This window comes from Coenobita brevimanus, chromosome 34 (assembly GCF_032717465.1).
Source record: "Coenobita brevimanus isolate Jiangsu-jjx chromosome 34, ASM3271746v2, whole genome shotgun sequence".
Lineage (NCBI taxonomy): Eukaryota > Metazoa > Arthropoda > Malacostraca > Decapoda > Coenobitidae > Coenobita > Coenobita brevimanus.
In genome coordinates, this window is record NC_136987.1 from 21267610 (window position 1) to 21292006 (window position 24397).

Sequence of the window (24397 nt, forward strand, 5' to 3'; positions counted from 1 at the left end):
CTTCTTTTAGATGCAGCTTTACTCCGGTGATTATTATTATTTTTTTTTACAGTAACAGAACAGAGGAAGGAAAACAAGAGAATTAAAATAAAAGAGTAATCCATACACCTCACTACAGGCGTCCTACATTCATAAAAAAATCTTTAACAGTTGGATATGAAGAGCCGTAGGTTGAAGTCTGGGGGGAAACCACGTTGAGGAAGCGAGTTCCAAAGAGATGCTCTTCGAGGAATAAAGGAATTCTGATAACAGAAGTCCTCCAATATGGCAGTGTGACAGTCCAGTCATGATCGCTATCAGATACTTGTGTAGCGCTGGGGAAGGCATGGAGAGGTGACACAATGGATGCAACTTCGTCTGAGCACGTGCCATAAAAGTATCTGTACAAAAATGCAAGGGGGACAACATTCCTTCTTACCTGTACGAGAGGTAGTTCATTTGTAATAGTAGGGTTATTAAATAATTATACTAGTTTTGTTCTGAATTTTGTCCAGTTGTTTTAGTGCAACCTCTCCACATCCATTCTACAATGGTGCGCAATATTCCAGCTAAGGGTGCACACTAGTCTTGTAAATTATAGCTAATTGCTCGTCAGTGAAGAAATTATGGACTCTACCAAGTTTCTCTGAAGGGGTTTTAGCAAGTGATCTAACATGAGAGGTCCAGCTGAGGGCACTGTTAAATGAAATGCCGAAAATTTAAATACTTTTAGAGACAAGAATATTAGTAGCATGATATAGGAATCAGGCAACATCTGTCTATTTGTAAATCGTATATATTAGGTTTTCCTAACGTAGAATGATAGAATGTTTTTTGTCCCCATTCCATGATCGTAGATAAATCTTGATTTATGGAGACTGCTGTACTGAGTTGTAAGTTACAGATATTAAACTTTGTGAATGGGTTTTTAAGAGTGAATGATCTGTGAAGTGTTGAGTCATCTGCATGTGAGTGAATGGGATTATGGGTGACAGATAAGCGGTCATTAATATGAATTAAGAATACGATTGGAGCCAGAACTGATCCTTGTGGCACGCCGGCATTAATCAAGTGGAAATTGGAATATTCATCATCTACTGTTATCTTTCTGTTGCTAAGATATGAGGAAATCAGAAGAGCCAAGGATTATAGGCTATAGCAAAGAAGTTTGCGTAGCAGGGAACGGTGCCGCACTCTGTCAAAAGCTTTAGAAATATCAAAGGGCTATTGCTGGTCAATTGATTGATGGATGGCTTGAGTCAGGAGATTGAGTATATCAACAGTGGATCTTTCATGGCAAACATACTGTTTATCACTAATTAACCCGTCACGTCCAGAGCTATTTCGCACCTCTGACACCCCACAATCCCGAGGTATTTTCGAAAAATTTTTTTTTGGCTAAAACCTCCGCTTTTGGTGAGAAACATCGAAAATTCATAGAGAAATCGCTCACCTGAGGTTTAAAATACTCGATCCAGGTACGAGAACCTCCTTACCTGACTGGGTTTTCTAACAGGCTGGCACCAAAGAAAACGAGTTCTATGGGAGGGTAACTATTTCACACCACTCATAAACAGTATTTATTTATTTACTTGGTACGAATTTATATGTAGTACAAGAGTATATTGGTTTTCAAACAGTAATATAGGCATTATAAGCATTGTTTCACTCACTAACTCATCACCATACCTGACCTTTTGCCACATTACCTGATCATTATTTCTGACTGTTTCTTCCTCTAATGCTATGTAAACTTTGTCCTCCACATTGTCATCGATTGGGGAATCACTCTGGCCCTGAATGTCCTTACTGGCCAGGTCACTGGTAACAGATGAATTGCCGAGACAATGGCGTGAGGGGGGGAGGGGGGAGGTTATGCCGTGTAAGGCATTGTCCCTGCTTGGCATCTTGAAGAGGAAAAGAGGAAGGTGTCCCGTGTATACGTACGAAAAATCACGAGCGAAAATTGAAAATTGTGCAAATTAGGGACCTTGCAATTGCATGACGTACCAGTACGTCGCCAGGACTGGCAAATGCAAAATGTTGCAACATACCCACACGTCGACGAGACGGGGCGGGCAAAGTTCTTGGATTCAAGATGTTGAATAATGTGTTTATTAATTTCAGCCTGAAATACTTTACCAAGAAAAGTTTGTGATAGCTATTAGTCTGTAATCAGAGGTCAGAGGAACTTCCTTTCTTTGGAACTGGGTGGATATTGGCTTCTTTCCAAGAATTAGGAAATGAAGTACACATGCATAGTCTTGAACAATTTGGCTAGTACAGGAGGAAGTTATGGGCAACACTTTTTCAAAATAATTGGAAGAATTTGTTGTGGATCTGGAGCTTTGATGGTTGGTAATTTGTCATGAATGGATTTCACATATCTAATCTGTATCTTAAGTGGAGCTGTTTCTGAAGAGTCAAGTTCTTGTGCAGGAATGTTCTGACTGATTTCCTACATGGTAGAATTTCTAGCAAATGTACTGGCAAGGATATTCGCTTTACCACATGGGTCAATTATGGTGTTACCATCTAAAGATTCTAATGGAGGAATGGGTGATGACTTGTTGCAGTACCAGGTAGTTATTGAAAGAACTGAGAGTTGACCAGAATATTCTATTGTCATTAAGATTATTTAGTAGTCTGGATGAGTGGTTGTTAAGAACGCTTGAATAAGTGAGATTAATTACTGCTTTTGCATGGTTTCTAGCAATTTTGTATTGACTGAGTGATTCAGATGATTTTGATTTTAAGTAAAAGTTATATACTAACAACTTTTGGGCCGTTGCTCTAGCACAATTGTTGTCAAACTATTTTGGGGAGCTCGATCTTTTAGTGAACTGTTGACATGGTATAAGCAATTCCATACCAGCTTGTGTTAAGTCATTAATGTGGGACTGGACAGAATTGATATCACCGGAGAAGAACTGTCATGGAAAATCAGCAAGATAATTTCTAAATCCATTACAGTCTGCCCTATCAAAGTGCCATCTGGTCACCCTGACTAGTTCAGAACAGGAAGGTTTGGGCAACTAAGTAATGAGGCTTTGATGAGATTGTGGTCGGAAAATCCAAGAGGCGACAGTACTTCTATCCTGTACTGATCTGGATTCTTTGACATACATAGGTCCATGAGATATGTGTTATGATCAGAGTTATCTGGTATTCTGGTCGGTTGTTTTACCAGTTGCGTGAGATTAAACGATTCTGCAAAAAGCTGACATTCTAGACCAGTATCATCAGTCTTGGCAGAATGCAATAACCATTCTTCATTATGGACATTAAAATCACCCAAAACGGTAATTTCAGTGGTAAGGGTGAGGATAAGGTTAGCCAACTGTGTGGCTATGGAGTCAAATACACTGGGATCGGAAGAAGCATTGGAGGAGCAATAAACTACACAGATATATTTGGTAAAATTTAAAAAATCTAGTTTATATGATGAGTAAACACAATTAGATGAAGTGAAGTTCAAAATAGTGTCAACTGTAAATACAGATCTGATATAACAACACGTGCCACCCTTGTTACGGAAGTTTGTGGGATGGTAACCAAGAAAACAACATGGGGATATGTCAGTAGTGGGAGAGATTACGATTTCTGTGAGGAACAGAGTTAGAGGGGATACTAACTGGAAGAAAAAGTCAACGGAGTTCAGACTGATACTAAGACTATGGATATTAGTGAAATATAAGGCAGAATCTGCGCTTTTCTGCTGACGAGCATGAACAGTGTTTTCAACAACTACTGTCGATACAGTCGCTTGATTCCGACCATGAGGACCCTGTGCCGCCAGCCCTACCCTGCCAGTGATGGCAACCTGAGATACCATCGAATTTGCTGATATTAATGCACCGACCATGGCTAAGGGGGATAGAACTAGAAGGTGTGATATCTGATGTGCATGTAGTGTGGTGTAGACAGTTGAAGGTAGACATATTATGAGAGTATGATGTAATATAAATGTTCAGCAAAAGGAGATGGTCAGGAACAGATACTGAAGGCTGGTGAAACGGGAGCTCCAGCCCTCCCTGTCACCAGCTTGCCATCCACCTAGGGTACAGCCCTGTTCGACTGGTGCTACAATCTACTTCCTGAGGATGTCCAGATTGTCTTGGGAGGAAGTTAGGGTCCAAGAGGATTGGAAATCATGTATAATTGTTCCCCTGTACAAAGGAAAAGGGGAAAAAGAAATGTGTGGCAATCATGCTGGCATTTGTCCTCTTAGTGTAAGTTTTCTCTTTCTAGGATGACAGAGCTTACTGTATTTAACCCTAACCTAGTCCTAACTCCCAAACCTATCCTAATCCTAAACCTAACCTATCCTAATCTTATCAGTTTCATCTCGTATCCTAACATAATCCAAACTAATTCCTAAATGCTTGTCCTAGCCTAACGAAATTAACATAACCTAATCCTGACAGCCAAACTCAACCTACTCTAATCCTAACGGCCCAATATAAGGCAACTTAACCCTATCAGCCCTGTCCAAATTAACGTAATCCTAACAGCCTAATCTACCCTAATCCTGGCAATTAACGTTAACCTATGCTAATTTGTCCTAACACTAAGAACCTAACTTAATTCATCCTGACCTACGCCAATTTTAAGAGCCTAGCGATACCCATTCCTACCAGCCTAACTTAATCCTACGAGTCTAAATAACTTTACGTAATCTGCTTCGAGACGTCTAACCTACCTTAACTTGAACTAACGCAATACTAACAACCCAAGCAAATCTAACATAACAAGGCCTGACATAAACCCTTCTGAAAAAGACAAAAATGCCAAACTCACTAAGTTCGAAAGTTTTGTCACCAGCAGAGCATAATTCCCTACGTCATCACAATAATTGTCCCCTCGCCTTCCATGTCCCCCTTCCTAGTCCACTGACCTCAAAGTCCTCCCTATCCCCTATTGACCTCCCCAGAGTCCTTCCCCCCCCCTCCTCCTTCCCATCCCCCATCCACCAGTTAATCACATATCAAGGCTCTAATCTATTTATCAGTCTGAGTACATCATTTTCTATGATCTACTTGCTGTTATCAGACCACTTTATTCAACTCAAGATAGCATCCAATGATGAAAGAGTTAATGAAGATTGTCTTATTGGAAAGGCTTGACCCAGCTAAATATATATATATATATATATATATATATATATATATATATATATATATATATATATATATATATATATATATATATATATATATATATATATAATACCTATAAGTCAGCAACTGTCTCACGGACAGACACTAATCTCCACCTACTGATTCTTACAATGACCTTGACCCCATTGTGGAGATATATTTTTTTTTTTTACCAGCAATAGCCCATACCTGGACACAAAACCTGGGCAGTTCAGATTCCTTGCTCAGGTTCCATTGAAATCTCCAATAGACCCGACCGCCATATCTCGTTCACAACATACTGTAATACTGATATGACACTTTCTAACATGCCCTTCCACTAAGCATTAAGGATTTAGATTTTTTTCTATCAGCAATGACCCATGCCAGGACACATGACCTGGGCCTATCAGATTCCTTGTGCAGTGTCCGGCTCTCCTGAAATCGTTGCGAGACTCTGAGGCTGGAATAGTAATAATACCAGCAAAAACAATAGTCTCCTCCTGTTTAATAGGTGGAGAATAATAATAATAATAATAATAATAATAATAATAATAATAAAAATGAAAATAATAATAATAAAAATGAAAATAATAATAATAATAATAATAAAATAATTTGAAGAACAAATATAAAACTAGAACTCAGTAACTGTCCTCTGGACAGTCACTAAACTCCACAAACTGTTTACCTTGACCCCACCGGGGAGATTTGGATTTTTTTTTTTTTTTTTGCTATCAGGAATGGCACATACTAGGGCACATAACCTAGGCAATTCAGATTTCTTGTTCAGGTCCCACTGAAATCTCCAGTAGACACGACCAACTTACCTCATTCACAATATAATTCTTATATGACATTTATGACTCGCCCTCGCACTACACATAAAGAATTTGATTTTTTTTCTGTCAACAATGACACATGCCAGGACACATAACCTGGGCCCTTTAGATTCCTCACACAATCTTCGGTTCTCTTGGAATCATCGCGAGACTCTTAGGCCGGAATAATAATAATACCAGCAAAAACAATAGTTTCCACCTAAGTGATAGGTGGAGACTAATAACGAAGACAGGTCAATGTATTCTTTCTTTTATTTTCAACCCTCTCAGTACAATGACAACTTTTTATAATCATAACTGAATGTCAACTGGCCACTTAATCCGGGGAGTTAAATGGTCAGGAAACAGTCTCTACTTACCTCTTCAATACAGCTGTTGTACTTGATCATGACCACAGCCAGAAGATGTTATTCAGCTTAGGAGTGGCCTTCAGAAATTAAGACGGTTACACTTTTAATGCGATTTGATTACGCTTTCCGAATTACGAGTATAAGGGATTTTTACAGCCTTCATTAATCCCTTCACTACAAGTGAGCCTCCTAAGCCGATTAAATGTGCTGTAATACCAAGAGTAAATATTCAAACACGTAATCGTATGGAAGGAATTATCAAACTTAAACATCGCTTTTCCGTGTAGCTTCAACATCGATGATCGAGACGAAGAATAAAATTAATAAGGTTCTGGCAACAACCTAACAACTACACGAGGATCATTATGGCTGACAACCACTGCTTGATAAGTCCCAGTCTTCCCTTACATCAGGCCTCACAACAGTCCATGTTATATACAGGTCCACAAAATTATTGCTGGGTGACAAGGACAAGGAGAAAAACTGTCCAAGAGACTGACCAGCCCAAAAGTCAAACTCGGGTACTTTCACTCTGTTGCTGGGCGTGCTAACCAGTGCACGTAAGGCTCTTGTTTTCCATTTGTTGCATGTCCCCTTTCATAAGAATTTCTGCTGCCATGAGAAAAGAATCATAAACGAAGGAAGTACACATGAAATGAAAGAAAAGCATTAGAGGGCCGAATGCTAATCGCCCGCCAGAATATGCTGTTGGCCAAGTAACAAGCTACTTACAAACCAAATGTGAAGAAAATTCGGAAACTACGAAATTCAGTCTCTGCGTTTCACAAACAGCCAATCTATATTAAATGAATGAAAAGCATTCGAGAGCCAAATGCCAATCGTTCGCCAGAAAATGCTGTTGGCCAAGTTACAAGTGCGGTCCCCCTCGGGAGGAGCGTCCCCCCCAGGGGAGGGCAGGGGGCAACGCCCCCACCGGGGAAGGGGGTCTGGGGGCAGCGCCTTCCCCGGGATGGGGAGAGGGGCGGAACATTTTGGCCATATCTTGATACCCTGAAGATTTCATGTTGATAGCTCAAGCCGTTCATGAGATATAATGGTGCTAAATGCGGGCGATAAAAACTAGTTGACCTTTGGCAGCCATTTTGGTGACCTTGACCCAGAGTGCCCATTTTAGAACTCGTCCAAGATTTTGGCAACATCTTGATAGCTTAAGCCGTTCATGAGCTATAATAACAAATACACACACACACACACACACACACACACACACACACACACACACACACACACACACACACACACACACAGACGCGGGCAAAAATATTATTGCTCCGCCTGAAGGTGGGCGATAACAACGTATGAGAGAGAGAGAAAGAGTAAGCACTAAGCGGGCAAATGATAAGAGAGGAGAGCGATTGACCAAAAAGAATGAATTACCTGCACGCCAACACCTATTTTAATATTAAACCTCTCTCTCTCTCTCTCTCTCTCTCTCTCTCTCTCTCTCTCTCTCTCTCTGGCTTCTGGCTTGGTTATCAGCATTCCTACAACCTTGAATGCCACGTTCGCAATAAGGCATTTTATTCCTGTAATAAGCAGACGATGTTATTCAGGTGATGAAGACTCCAACATGAAAGTAAGAAGACACCATTATGTGGTAATTAGCTACCTACACAATGCACACAAACTGTCGTTTCTGGAGGATATACGGGTGAAGACTGGTGATGGGGGAGCCGGTGGTGCATTGGTTAGTACATGCAGCTAGCAACTGGTAAGAACTAGGGTTCGATTCTCAGGCCAGTCATATTTTAGGGAGTTTGCAACCCCTTTTCCCTGTTCATCCAGCAGTCCAGTTGGAGACCTGGTTGTCAATCAATTACTGCGACTCAGTCTAGGTAAAGACTACTGAGGCAGCGTAAACTGATTATCTACCTTAATACTGTTAACATTGAATGACTTATACTGCTAAATATTATCGTCTGCCTTAAGATACAACAGAACAGTAGAGTTGTCCCTACATTGAGACAGAAATGACATCAGTAATTACATACTCAGTCATGTATAACCCACTCTCAGATAAATGAAAAGTCTGATAATACTGGACTAAAATACTCACTTTGGGATGAGAAAGTTCTGGATGATAATTATAAAAAACTATGAAATACACAGTCAAAAAATATTTATTGAGCATCCTGTACCTGAAGGGGTATTTATAAAAAAAACTTTATAAGGGAAGAGGAATTAATGATGAAAAGACAATTATTTCTGTTGGTAACATAATATCAAATACTTTCGCAGACGGAGGTAAAAATGTTGATGCTACTGGACTGTACCAGGACACTAGCTACCACACTGAAGACAAAGATCGATCAGGAACAACTGCTCGCCTTATTCAACGCTTCTAATTCTCATTCCTCTAGCCTGGCAAAATATTCCGAAGCTGAGAGAGGCTGGTAAGTTCTTTGCTTACTAGTGACTCTCATCAAAATGATATGTTTGGGAGGAAAATGACGGATACGCCGTAGGTGTGAAGCAAACGCAGTGGAACAGTTGGCTAACTCAAGTTCCTGACTGTAACTGAAGCGAATCAAGGTAGCTGAGGACTCAACCTTGCAACAAGCAATTTGAAATATTCATATCTGTACGGAAAAGAGACTACGGTATAATAGGAAAATACATCAACAAACAAATACAGAGGGAGGGAAAAAATTGGTGGGGAGCATGGAAAATTGGGAGGTAACCAGAGCGTGATCAAAGCCTTCCATGTTAGGACTGTTTTGGATTTTTGCCAAGGACGTTCTTCCTCGTTGTTGTTTGGCCAGGTATCATGTTTACAAAATTTTTTAAGTTGTTTATAAGGTTGCGTGTTTATACCGTGCACTTCACAACCCGACTGCAGTGACGTTCGTATACTTTCTTCAGGCTAAACTGTGTTTAAGATTATTTGCATAGACCTTACACTTCAAAACCAAACTGAAGTGATCATAAATGCTACAATTATGAAAAACTAAATGACTTCGGATAAAACTACACTGGCATGGCGACTTCTTGTGTCCTTCAAAATAGTTAAGCACTTCATTTCTCTGACACATTTGTATTTCGAGTTTGGTAGAATCTTTTCGAACTAGAGGAGTTACATATTTCATCACACTGACAGAGAAGGTCTCGTTAGATTCAATAAAACTGTCTGTTGGCAGCAAGAATACACAAATCAAATACGTCACCGGATTCAAAGGGTGAAAGATCCCGTCTAATTTCATCAATATCGTCTGAAGGCAGCAGTAACAAACCAATAAAATACGTCCCTAAATTCAGGAAGTTAGGTTCCTTGACGAATACCAACCCAGGACCACACAGCAGGTGCAACGGTGAAAGTAAAATGTTCAGAATACTTCAGCCTGGCATGTGGCGTCGCCCACCAGCACATCACCACAGCAACATTTTACCGTAGCCTTGTACAGCACACTGGCCAGCCATGGCTCCTGCTCACTCTCTAATCCTGCCTCTTAATGGATAGAAGTCGCAGTCAGGGTCTGATACTGAACGAAGACCTGTTGTCCAGTGTTAACCTCTCCACAACGATCACTTTTTTTCCTTTTACTTCACGCAGTAGCCTGCCAAGTTAAAATAATTCAAGTTAACGATCTCATGCAGTGACTGGTTTAAAGAAGGTTATATGAACTCCATTCAGTTTCAAACGTCTCCCATTTAATACATGAAATCATCTTGAAGTAGTAAAAATAAACCTGATATAGACATCGTCGTACTGAGTGTGAATGCACGAGGAACACTTCGCGAAAACACTGTTACTGGTGCAGCTGGGAATATCCTCGAGCCACAAACAATCTCCGTTCGATGTTAAATTCCTAAAGACGAAGTTAAGGGCTTTGTACGGCTAACCTGGGATGAGTTTTACGTCCGTCCGTTCGATCGCGTCTACGGACAGTACTGATGGACCAGTTTTGACGGATGATGTGTCACATGAATCCTCTCAAGCTGGCAGTGTGCCCTCATCAAAGTGCTCGACACGCCCACGTCAGCTGCAAAGATAGTGACCCAAAAAGGTCGAGGACATACAGCAAACGACTGTTTTATAGGAATATAAGCATAAAATTGGCATCATCGGAAGGACACATTCAGAATTAAAGTAATTTATGCCCTCACCGCAATCCTGATTCATCAAGAGAGGTTGGCAAACTGCATATAAATAATTAAATCAACAGACGCCAGTGTCGCCGCCCCATAAGGTGGGGGAGGTAGGCAGATTTATGGGTCAGCAAGTAGGTTGACAAAATGGTTGCAAACACTGAATTAGCCGGAGGTAGGTTGTGAGGTAGTTAAGGAGGTAGGCAGGTATGTGGTTGGGTAGCCAGAGAAGTACGGAGGTTGGTAGGTTCGTTCGTTCGTTTAAAGATTCCCTGCACCTACAGTGCAAAAAGAAAAGTTGAAACTAAGCACCTACAGTGCAAAAAGAAAAGTTGAAACTAAGCACTTCGGTAGTGTCTGCTCCTTTGATCAGTTCTAGCCAGGTCAGTGGGGTATGGGCTGGTTAAAAAACAGTAAGTGGGGTATGGGCTGGTTAAAAAACAGTAAGGGGGGAGGACAGGACCTGGTGATTGCCCAGCACACACAACCTGTCTCCTGGCTGGTTGGTAGGTAAGGAGGTGGGTAGAGAAGCAGGCGAGGAAACAGGTAAGTATTATCTAAGCTTCAAATGCATGCAGGTGTTCGTTGACTGTTTTGTGGCAAAGTGTTGAACATATTTCCAACACTAAGAAAAGAAATGTGCGTAATTCTGACAGATGAAGTCGAAAAGGCATTCAAGCTCCAGGACAACTACAGTACTGGATTGCCAGATTATCATACATGGCTTCTACCTTTGAGAAGTCGAATTAGTTAAATGTCACTTCAAGGCAATGGTGGGGATATATTTGGTGTGACTTGCAAGACTGAAGCTTCCAAGTTGAAGACTGGGTTGTGAAAAAGAAAAGTTGAAACTAAGCACTTCGGTAGTGTCTGCTCCTTTGATCAGTTCTTGAATGAGTGCAAATGGGATGTCCACTGGAGGAAAATATGAAGTATTTTGTTATTTTTCATATGGACAGTCTGGAAAAGAAGTTTAGTATCTTTTTCCCTGATCAAGAGGCAAGAGCCCTCGAAGAAAGTATGTGAACCCCGATGTCTCAGCTAATACCAGATCAACCAGTCTGCAATCACTGGCAACTACTTTGCTAGAACTGTCCATTGATTATGCACTGAAGTAACCATTCAATGAATTCTCCTACTATGGACATTTCAGGTGCTCGCTTTTTGGAATTCTTGACTACCAAGAACTTGCAAGGATGGCCATGACTTATCTAGTTCGGATGCCAACAACATATTATCTGGCAAAAGGAGGTTCCTCCAACCTCGTCGATATTAAGAGACAAAAGCGAAACTAGTTAAAAGATATGGATTTCTTGATGCGGGGGGCACTGAAAAGTGAAATAAAACCTCTCTCTGAAAAGATTGTTGGAACAACGCAGCTGCATTGTTTTGTAACTTATGTATATAATGTGATATTCTATTTGTATTTTTTTCCAACCAGGTGGAAAAGGACATGCTATACACGCTTAAAAATAGCAATACAAAATATATGCACATCTAATCATATTGGTGTATTATGTATTTAGCACCTATACAGTATAACAATTATTTCAGACTAAGTAGCTATTTTCTATATTTGAAGTTGAGACCGAATTCCTTTATTTATATATTTTCAGTCATAAAGCTAAAGGAAACCCAAATATGTAATTTTGCAGTAATTAATCGTCCTAGGAGCCAGTGAACTTGAATTTCTTAAATACTCCAGGAAGCATATTCCCAAAGTCTGCTGGAGTTCGGCACCTGACCCGGTTAAGGTTAGGTTAGGTTAGTTTAGGTTTCTCTAAGTACATTTTGCCGGGAAAGACACTGAGAACAGTTAGAAGAGAATCATATGGTTAGTTTGTGAGCTACGACCCAAATGTCACCCACGGTTCAGCGGCTGCCGTAAATGCTGAATAGCAGCAGACATCGGGAGTATGGCTCCTGGAAGGGTATATGAACTTATAAGTTGAAGGACACTGCACTAAACTCAACCCGCTTGTCAAACCACCATCCTACACCAACCTACCCACCCATCCGGCCACCAGCCTACCAACCCGCCTACCTTTTTTTTTTTTTTTTTTTTTTTTTTTAATAACAGAACAGAGGAAGCAAAAACAAATGAATTAAACAAAAAAAAAAAATCCATGCACCAGATTACTGGTGTCCGCTGTTCATAAAATATCTGTAACAGTTAGACTTGAACAGCAGTAGGTTGAAGTCTGGAGGGAAACAACTCTGGGGAAGCGAGTTCCAGAGAGATGCAGTTCGGGGAATGAAAGAATTCTGATAGGCAGAAGTTCTGCAATATGGCTGAGTGACATTCCAGTCATGAACGCTGCCAGCTGCCCGTGTAGCACGAGGGAAGGCATGGAGAGGTGGCACCATGGACGCAACTTCGTCTGAGCATTTGCTGTAGAAATATCTGTAAAATAACGCAGCGGAGGCACCATTGCTTCTTACTTGTAGGGGAGGTAGTTTATTAGTAATAGCAGGGTTATTAATAATTCAAACATCTTTGTTCTGAATTTTGTCTACTTGTTTTAATGCAAACTCTCCACATCCGCTCCACAAGGGTGAGCAATATTCAAGCTGAGAGCGCACATGACTCTTATAAATCATAACTAGCTGCTCGTCAGTGAAGAAGTTTCGGACTGTGTACAATAATCCAAGTTTCTTTGAGGCGGTTTTAGCAAGTGATCTGACATGACAGGTCCAGCTGAGGGCATTGTTAAGCGAGACGCCGAGAATTTCAATACTTTTGGAAATGGGAATATTTGTAGCATTGAAGGTAATATACGAATCTGGCAATACCTGCCTATTAGTAAACTGTATATATTTAGTTTTACTAGCATTAAATGAGACAAGGTTGTTTTGTCCCCATTCACTGATTGATAATTAAGTCTTGATTTAAAGAGATGGCTGTACTGAGGTGAGAGTTAGAGATATCGGACTTTGCAAATGGATGTCTGAGTGTGAATGAACTATGAAATGTTGAGTCATCTGCATATGAATGGATGGGATTGTGGGTGACAGATAAGAGATCATTAATATGAACAAGGAACAGGGTTGGTGCCAGAACTGATCCCTGCAGCACGCTGGTATTAACTGAGTGGAAAGTGGAATATACATCATCAACTTTTACTCTTATTTTTCTATTGCTGAGATATGAGGAAATCAAAGGAACAAAAGAGTTTAGTCCTTAGCAAGGGAGTTTGGACAACAGGGAACAGTGCCACACTCTGTTGAAAGCTTTAGAAACATCTGGAGCTACTGCATGAGTTTCACCATGTAGGTCAACTGATTGATGGATGGTATGAGTCAGGAGACTGAGTATGTCAATGGTGGATCTTTCTTGGCGAAAACCATATTGTCTATCACTAATTAAGTTGTTGGATTCAAGATGTTTAACTATGTGCTTATTAATTAAAGTTTCAAAAACCTTACCAAGAGAAGATGTGACAGCTATTGGTCTGTAATCAGAGGGGTTAGAGGAACTTCCTTTCTTTGGAATTGGGTGGATATTGGCTTCTTTCCATGAATTATGGAATGAAGAAGTAAGTATGCATAGTCTGAATAATTTTGCAAGAACAGAGGTACGTTCTGGGGAACGCTTTATCAAAACAAATGGCGGGATTCCATCTGGGCCTGCAGCTTTGTTGGTAGGTAAATTGTCTAGGATGGATTTCACGTATCTTGTCTGTATCTTAAATGAAACAGTGTCGGGAGAGGCAAGTTCTAGTGCTGGGACATTCTGCCTGGCTTCCTCTAAGGTAGAATTTCTGGCAAATGTACTGGCAAAGATATCTGCTTTCCCACGCGGGTCATTTTTAATGTTGCCACTGGAGGTTTTAGTGGGGGAATGGATGATGACTTGTTAAAGTTATTATTGAAAGAACTGAGAGTTGACCAGAATATTCTAATGTCATATGGGTTGTTAAGTAGTTTTGATGCTTGGTTTTGAAGAAAGTTTGATTTAGCAAGATTTATAACAGCTTTTGCATGGTTTCTAGCAATTTTAAATTGAGAAAGTGATTCAGAAGTTTTTGATTTCAAGTAATAGTTATTTTTGGGCTGTTGCTCTGGCACAATTGCTATCAAACCATTTTGGAGAGTTCGATCTTTTAGTGAACTGTTGACTTGGTATGAATAAATCCATACCAGCTAGTATTAAATCGCAAATGTGGGACTGGGTAGAACTGACATCACTAGAGAAGAAAGACTGCCATGGAATGTCAGCAAGATAATTTCTAAATTCATCCTAGTTTGCCCTATCAAAGTGCCATCGAGTCACCCTGAAAGGTTCAGAATGAGGAGGTTTGGGGGGGCTCAGTAATGAGGCTTTGATGAGATTGTGGTCAGAGGATCCAAGTGGAGACAATACCTCTATCCTGTACTGATCTGGATTATTTGTCAGGAACAGAGCCAAAAGATGGGCATTATGGTCAGGATTATCTGGTATTCTGGTTGGTTGCTTTATCAGTTGCGTGAGATTAAATGATTCTGCAAACAGCTCACACTCTAGACCAGCATCGTCAGTCCTGGCAGAGTGCAATAACCATTCGACATTATGTATGTTAAAATCACCCAAGATGGTAATTTCGGTGTTTAGGGCAAGATTAAGGTTACTCAACTGTGTGAAAATGGAATCAAATACACTGGGTTCAGAAGAAGCATTGGGGGAGCGATAAACTACACAGATATATTTGGTGATATTTGGATAGTTTAGTTTATACAGCGAGTAATCAAAACTGCGTGAAGTGAAGTTTAAAATGGTGTCAACTGCATATTGGGATTTGATATAACAACAGGTGCCACCCTTACTATGGAAGTTTGTGAGGAGATTGTAACCAGGAAAACAATATGGGGATATTTCAGTAGACGGTGAGATTTTTGGTTCTATGAGAAAATAGGGCCAGAGGGGATATGGAATGTAGGAAAAAATGGACTGAATTTAAGTTGGTATTAAGCCCACGGATGTCGGTGAAGAATAAGGCAGCATTTTCACTTCTCCGCTGACAAGCATGACCCGAAATCGCACTAGTCGCTGCCGGGACAGTCGCTTGATGGCGACCGGGAGGACCCTGTGTCGCCAGCCCTACCCTGCCGGTGGTGGCAATCCGAGGTACCACCTCTTTTAAAAGTAAAATTGCAGCAGCCATTGCTAAGAGAGTGGAATAGAGGTGTGATGTCTTATGTAGTGTAGTGTAGACAGTTGAAGGTACAGGTATTAAGAGAGTATGATGGCCTACTCTCTGTGTAAATGAAGCACTGAAAATGTTCAACAAAGGGGGATGGTCAGGATCAAGTCCTGAGGGCTGGTGAAACGGGAGCTCAAGCTCTCCCTAGCACCAGCTTGCCATCCACCTCAATCAGTTGGATGACTTGCAATTTTACACACACACACACACACACACACACACACACACACACACACACACACACACACACACTCACACACACACAGGAGGTTGTCACATCTGCTTAACAGCAGATAATACTACTCTTTACATGGAAGTTGCCAGGGCGATAAAGGGCTAGATATGAGTGTTACTCTGGCTACTGAGTCATAATTTTACGCGTTACGGGTAAATATCTTAGCTCAACAGAGTTAAACAGGGATTCTTCTTTGGCTCACGGAGGAATGTTTCGTCTGACAGAGATTTTTTGTTTTATTATAGGTATCGCCACTCGACTTTACATGTCATACTTGGGTAACTTCTGGTAAATCCCCTATGTTCAATGGTATGTTTTTTCCACTCTGGTTAACTCCTGATGAGTTCGGTAACATCATATTACTTTACTCATTAACTGGATGTTCTTGGGTGGAAAGTGAACCAAATTACTTTCCTAAACGCTGTTCTCTGCTAAATCATTTTTCATTAAATTCATTATTCTACCGACAATAGCCCTTATTAAAAATAGCCCCTGCATCATAAAGGAAGGCAAGATCTCGTTCCTAATGGAAGGAACATTCATATTATTATCAATAAATGCATTTTCTAAGAAGCATTATTGAATCCATGGCCTTTTAGTCACTGCCCTCCCCCCTGCCCGTCTGCCTTCACCCCGCCAACCCATCCCATTTCTCCAAACACACAGACACCCACCAGTACTTTCGGTCTCGCTTCTGGTAACAAGTAATTGCTTCGAATCGAATCTGTTCACTCTTTGTGTTCTCGGGTTCATATCTAGAGGAAGTCGGAGTGTGAAACCAAATATACACTTCAATATATGTTGCCTTACTTTGTAATATGAAAGAAACAAGACTTAGGAAACAGCGTATGTGATATAATCATGCTATCAAATCTTCACAATATATATTATTAGTACCGCTGTATCAGCAAAAGCCTTGGTTGAAGGGATATTATCAACAGAAATACATAACAAGCAACTGATGTGCTTGTGAATGCGACTCTGCCACATACACGGGTTGGCTGGAGGAGGGTGCAGCGCTATTCCTGTCGCAAGTCGCAACAGAACTTTAGTTTCATAACACAGTCAGACGACCTGGCCCAGCTTAACTCTCCTCCTCTTACTGACTCCCTTCAACCTCTGTCTCTTCGCCGCACTGTTGCATCTTTATCTCTTTTCTATCGCTACTTTAATGGTCACTGCTCCTCTGAACTGTCTGCTTGCATCCCTCCACCTCTTCGACGGGTGCGTAGCACCCGTCTGGCAGCAAACTCTCATCCTTTTTCTGTCCAACTCTCTAATGCAAGAGTTAACCGTTACTCCCAGTCTTTCATTTATGCAACAGGTCAACTCTGGAACTGTCTCCCTCTGTCTGTATTTCCTGCTGCCTATGATCTCCAGTCTTTCAAAAGCAGTGTGTCCAGGCATCTCAAAATGATCGGATCTTGAATTTGGCTCTCTATTGTATTTTGTTTTTCTCTTGGAGGGAACTGTTACTGCCGGCTCATGGCCTTTGGTTCCTTCTTCCTCGCATAATAAAAAATAAAAAAATATGCTGTACCCTCGTGGTTTATAACTTTGCCTCCTCATTACTCGAAATCTTTCTGTATTACAAAATCATCTGCCGATGCCATGATAAATGTAAAAAAAAAAAAAAAGTTATTGTAATGAAAGACTTAGAAAAACTGGGGGGAAATAGTAAGAAAAAAAAAAAAACAAGTTCAGGTTACAGATCACTTACTAAATTCATAACCCTTTCAACCCGAAAACATCTTTTTAGATGTCGTAACTTCTCAAGAAGTGGTTCTGTTAATCTGTCTCACACTGACGATTGTTGGACTTGGGATCCTTCTCTTCGGAAACTTTTATTGATTTTAGGGAAGTCACATAACACCATACCACACACAACACAGCATTCTGTACCATACCACACCGCACCACACAGCATACTATACCATAGCACCCTCTCACACCACAACGCACAAAATCACCCTCTCACATCAAACCACGCCACACCAAGGACATAAAACGAAGTCCACTGAAGCCCCCGCATCTAGCACATTTTCACATGTTTAATTTTGTTCTAACAACAGTTCCTTTATGCAGCTGTGCACTGCCCTCTCTTAGTCAAGGGGTTAATGACGGCTGTATCCAGCACCTCCAGTTCATAAAGCCTAGCCAGAGCTGAATGCAATCAAGTAGTACGGTGTATAATAAAATAAAAACGTTATTGCAGTTAAAGTCTCCACCTATTCATTACTAATTTTGTTCCTGAGATACATAAAAATGTCTGGCCATTGTATCTTAAAATGTGTTGAAAAATGGCTATGAACGGGTTAATCGTGGTTTTGTAATTTGAATTAAAAATATACTTTTAATGAAACAAATATGTAAAGGTAGGTTCTATAAGCTCTTATAATTTTTAACTACCCCAGGCTCGCTTCATGCAGTGGTGTGTAACCTGCAGTCCAGCACAACTGCCAATATGACATTAACAGTGGTATATATTATTGCTATATCGTGTTCGTGAATGCGACATTTAGTCACCCAAAGTAAAAATAAACATTCACTGAAACTTTGGGGAAAATATTCTGATAGTGACAAGGGAGGAAAAACTCACAAAAATGCAAATTTGTCTCATCCCTGAGTCAGGGGGGGAAAATAAATGTCAATATTTGCGGCTTTTGCTCCAGGTCTCCCCTCCCCGCCGACCTTCCTCTGACGTCAGGAACTGCTCACTGCTCGGATAAAATTGTGATGTGAAATTTTAACTATGTTTGTCTGTCTGTCAGTCTGTTTTTGTCTGTCTGTTTCTCTCTCTCTCTCTCTCTCTCTCTCTCTCTCTCTCTCTCTCTCTCTCTCTCTCTCTCTCTCTCTCTCTCTCTCTCTTTCTCTCTCTCTCTCTCTCAGTCATTTCGGTGACAGCGTTGACGTGGAAAACATAAATTCATAAGCAAAACTGCAAATTACACTTACTGATTCCCGGCCAATAAATCCCATCAACTCTCACAGGAATTTGATGTCTCATCTCAACATTTCCCCATCACTGTACAAACACTTGCTTGAAAGCACTGATGTAGACAATTTTAGGCAATGATCTGCCTTGAGGTAAAATGATTTTATTCAGTTATGTATTTATTATTTATTTAATCTCTCCTGTCTAGTACATAATCTGAGGAGAGTACTCAAATTTATTTTTATTTATTTATTTTTAGTCATCTTTGTGAAAACATTGATACAGCAACATTTAACCCTCTCACTGCTGTTGGTACACTTGCATATTATGTTCTCGGTAACAACAGAAAATTGTTGTACTGTACAACTGAGAAATTCTGACACATTAAGGCTTCAGAACCATTTGTGTCACCTTGCTGATATTAGCACACCCAGGAAATTACATAGGCAAGTTGTAAACGATTTTGCTCCGTCAAGGAAAAATGCGGCAATCAAAAAGTTATGCAACCCTATGTTATCAGATAAGTTCTTCATTATCATCATCATCATCCACACCCACTTTCTCTATAATACATGAGCTTGATGGGTTTCAGACACAGGGATAAGATAGTACAGTAGCTGATGAACTATCAAAAGCATGACCCTCTGAAATGGTCACACATTCATTCACTCATTTTTCAAATCTTCAGATATGTTATACATTAAAACGTTAACTATTACTCTTTATTATTTGTGCATTAAAGATAAAATAAATGGAAGCCTGATAAACAACTATTTACGTAAGAAGGAGGCTCGGCGATGGTTAGGCATGAAACGGTTGACTGTAATATTCAGCTACAGGGAACTCGTTTTAAATGTTCGTTGGTGGTGTTCACCTTCAGTACATTAAAGCCTCACTACCGCCAGAGAACGTTACCAGTAACACTTGTACTGAGGAACAAACAAGTAACTATAGACTGGTAAGTCTGATGGGACGTGGCGTTCCCTCCCCTGACGCTGCAACACATATTGTTCGACAGTTATTTAACCAACAAGGAATACTGTGTGGGACAGACGTGGCATGGTAGTTTTTTATTTTATTTTACCAGGAGAATTGTGTGATATGGGAACGAGGATTATTGTATCATATAGACTGGTGATGATATGTATTTTGTAGAAATATTCTGCAGTATATATTCTGGGAACCAGGATCTGGATCCATAAATGCCCTTACGATCAAATGCCTATTGAAACTCAGGTTTTGATATACAAGAAGAACAAGGAGGCTGTCAAATATTCCTCTGTTTTCTACTGTAGCTTCATTAATAAATCTTAGGTCTATCTATCTATCTAGTGCCAGACGCCTCAATCCAGTAGAGGGTGACCACTAACAAATCGCCTCCATGTCGCCCTGTACCCCTTGCTCCCACTTCACATCCCCTTCACTCATATACCTCTCCACTCCATCCCTCCACCCCATCCTCGGCCTCCCTTTCCCTCTTCCCACCTCCTCCTCAATCTGGATGTTACTAATGCCTCCCCCATTTGCTACAAGCAGATAATACGCAGAGCAGCCCGCTCCCCTATTCTCCACCGTAGAAATGCTGAGAGGACTCACAGTGCGTCCATCCAACATTATGACCACTTTCTCTCTCCTCCCCATAGATATCGTCTCAGTGGTCTTATGGTTCGTCAATGTAACATGGGGTGTGCCCCCCTCACACTGGGCTACCGACCTGTGTGGCAGGTGGCTGGGGAGGGCAACGCACCTCATTTCTCCTCCTGTAAGCTGTGTGACGCACCCATTGCCAACACCCTTGACCATTATTGCCTGCATTGTCCACTTGTCTCTGATTTAATACCACACGGACTCAAATTAGTGGACACTTGTAAACATTTGTTCGAAAATGATAACCTAGATGTTATTCTCATGCGGCATCCACACTTTGGTGGGTGTTAATTTGTTATAGCTGGACAGCGTGTCCTGCATGGCACGAGTTCCCTTGTACTCACCTCACATATGGCTGCATGGCACTGTACTAGGTTTGTCGCCTTCGTGCGTAATAAATTAATCAAATCAGATCAATCTCCTCCTCAATCATACACTCTCCTCGTTGGTCTCCCGCTCTCCACCCTCACCACATGGCCAAACCAACCCAGTGTATTTCTCTTAACGCTTTCTATCACATCCACATCCACATCACTTCCTTATTTGTCAGTCTGTCTCTCCAGGCAACTCTCTTAAATAACCCATTTCCACTGCTCTCACTCTTGACTTGTGTCCTTCCAACAAGTTCCAAGCTTCACTTCCATACGTTAGAGCTGGTATCACAATACTGTAATGGAGCGACTTTATTACTTTCATGTTCACTTCCTTGTTCCTCAAAGAACCAGCAACTTCTCTTCCCTGATGTTCCCCTTCAAACACTTCATCATCTAAACTTCCACCTTTACTCATCACACTATCCAAGTACTTAAACGCACTCACATTTTCCATTTCCTCACCATCCAGCCTCACTGTATATTTAGTGACCATTTCTCTCAAAGACCTTAACTTTATTCTTCCCATCATTCACCTTTAGATTCCATTTCTTACACTCCCAAACTCATTCACCAAACATTGCAGTTCTCCTTCGTCTTCACTTAACAATGCTGTATCATCTGCAGACAAGTGTACAAGGAGTTTCTAAACACTGCCCTTTCTCATCAGGGTCTCTCCAACATTCACTGCCCTTCCTTGTATCTCTTTTATAACCCCATCCATATGCAGATTGAACAACCTTGAGGACATGACACATCCCTGTTTCAATCCAACATTCAAATAGAAAGATTCACGCAGTTCACTCTCCACATGCACCGCAGCCTTAGCACCCTCATACATACTCTTCACGGCACTCAACAACTTCCCAGTTACTCCATATATTCTTTATAATTTCCACATTCCTTGTCTATCCACCCTGTCATATGCTCTCTCCAAATTCATGAAGGCCACATGCAACTTAACTCCCTTCTCTAGAAAAATTCCAATAAAGACCTAAGTATGAATATCTGATCTACACAACCTCTTCCTTTCCTAAACCCTCCTTGCTCTTCTCCAGCTAATTCTTTTATTTTCCCAACTCTGTCAATAAGTATCCTACCATATACTTTTCCTATTACACTAAGAAGACAAATGCCCTTATGATTACCAAACACTTCTTTTTCCCCTTCTCCTTCGTATAGCAGAATAATTATACCTGACTTCCAATCCTCCGGGACTCTACCTTCCTACCAGACCAATCTGCACATCTTCCATAACCATGCTACTACTTCCCCCATGCTTCAGCATTTTACCACACACTCCATCAATTCCTGGGGCTTTCCCCACTTTGACTTTCTTCATTGCTTCCACTACTTCCATCCTACAAATTCCTTCCTCTCTTCTCACTTCCTTCCTCCCCCCAGCCATTCCTCAGCCACTAGCATCATATTTTCATTCTCTGTGTTCAACAATTCCTTAAAGTGTTCTCTCCATACTTTTCCTATTACACTAAGAAGACAAATGCCCCTATGATTACCAAACACTTCTTTTTCCCCGTCTCCTTCGTAAGCAGAATAATTATACCTGACTTCCAGTCCTCCGGGAATCTATCTTCCTACCAGGTCAATCTGCACATCTTCCATAACCATGTTACTACTATCTCTCCCCCATGCTTCAGCATTTTACCACACACTCCATCAATTCCTGGGGCTTTCCCCACTTTGACTTTCTTCATTGCTTCCACTACTTCCATCCTACGAATTCCTTCCTCTCTTCTCACTTCCCTCCTCCCCCCAGCCATTCCCCAGCCACTAGCACCATATTTTCATTCTCTGTGTTCAACAATTCCTTAAAGTGTTCTCTCCATTTGCTCACTTTTTCTCCCTTCTCCACTAGCAGTATACCAGTTTTATCTGTCACTCCCCAGCTTACTTCTGTATCACCGTTTCTAATTCACTTTACTTCTTTTCATAACATTTTCTTACATCCTTCCTTTTTACACTCAAATTCCTTCCATATTCCTTATCCACTCTCTTCACATTTTCTCTTGCTATTCTTTTCACCTCTCTCTTCATTTCTACATATAACTCTGTCTTCTGTCTCTCGACTTCCTCCACGCCCCTGTTTCCCATCTACTCACTACTGTATATGCTTTCTTCTTTTGCGCCACAGCCTGTCTTACCTCAAGATTCCACTATGCTGTTCCCTGCACCCGCTTTCGTCTTCTCTTCACCCCACACACCACCTCACATGACGCACAGAATTCTTCTGTGAATATCTTGCACACATCTTCCACGTTCCCCATCTGCTCCAAATCATATTTACCCAATAGCTCCTCCACTTCTCTCATATATTCTGCTTTTTTCCCTATCCTCTTGCAACCTTTCTACCCTCCCTGTATGTACTACTTCCTCCTTCCTTCCCTTCTCCTACTCCTCCATTTCATTTGAACCTTGACTTTCACCACCGCCAAGTGGTTGTCAGAAATTCTACTCCCTCAACCTCTATATGCTCTTGTATCCATTACACACGCCATTCTATCATCCACACACACATAATCAGTCATTGTCTTCCGTTCATTCAGTTCACCACCCACCCTTCTCATCACTCGCCACGTATACCTGTGGATCATTTTGTGTCTAAAGAGGGTATTGACTATCATCAACCACCTCCCTGCACAAACGTCCACTAGAGCACTGCCATTCTCATGCACTTCTGAGACATACGCCACTCACCAACTACTCCATTCACCATGACATTCCCTATTTTTGCATTCATATCTCCAGTCAAAAACACTTAGTCATTCCTTTCAAACTTCTTCATGCACACTTCCATATTCGTCCAGAACTCTTCTTTCACTCTACTTGCACGATCTTGCGTTGGCGCACACACACACACACAATCGCCCACATTTGTAGCCCAAATTTCAATCTTACCCACACAATCCTTGAGCCGACGGATCCACAATCTCTTATTGTCTCCTTTCATCTCTTGCACAGAACAATACAAACTCCTATTTTTGCCCTCTCATTCTCACCTACTCCCTCGTATATACCCTATCCATACTGCCATTCTCTCACAGTCTTAGCTCTTCGTTTTGTCTCAGTTATTCCACATACATCCAGTTTTGCAACTTAATGGCTGGACATTCTCTCTCTCTCTCTCTCTCTCTCTCTCTCTCTCTCTCTCTCTCTCTCTCTCTCTCTCTCTCTCTTTCTCTCTCTCTCTCTCCCTCTCTCTCTCTCTCTCTCTCTCTCTCTCTCTCTTTCACCTCATCATTTGCACCCCTTACATTCTATGTCGCAATCCGTACCATGTCCTTTGTTCGGTCCTTAGTCGTCACCTGTTGGTCAGTCCTGGTCCGAGGCATCTTGTTCGTATTTTAGTTAGTTGTTTTCCGGGGAGGGCCACTAACCCTCCGCCAACCCACTTGTTATCACGTAGGGAACACGTGTTCTACATCTTAGGTACCAGGCTAAAATTTCAGCAGTATATAATGTTTTCTACAGGAAGATCAGGGAAAAGAGTGAAAAATATTCCCTTGTCTAGTTCTTCCTGTAAAAACATCTCAGTTACGACAGGGAATCAGCAGCAAATATGTTTGAGAATCCCGTCCCAGACATATACAGTGCA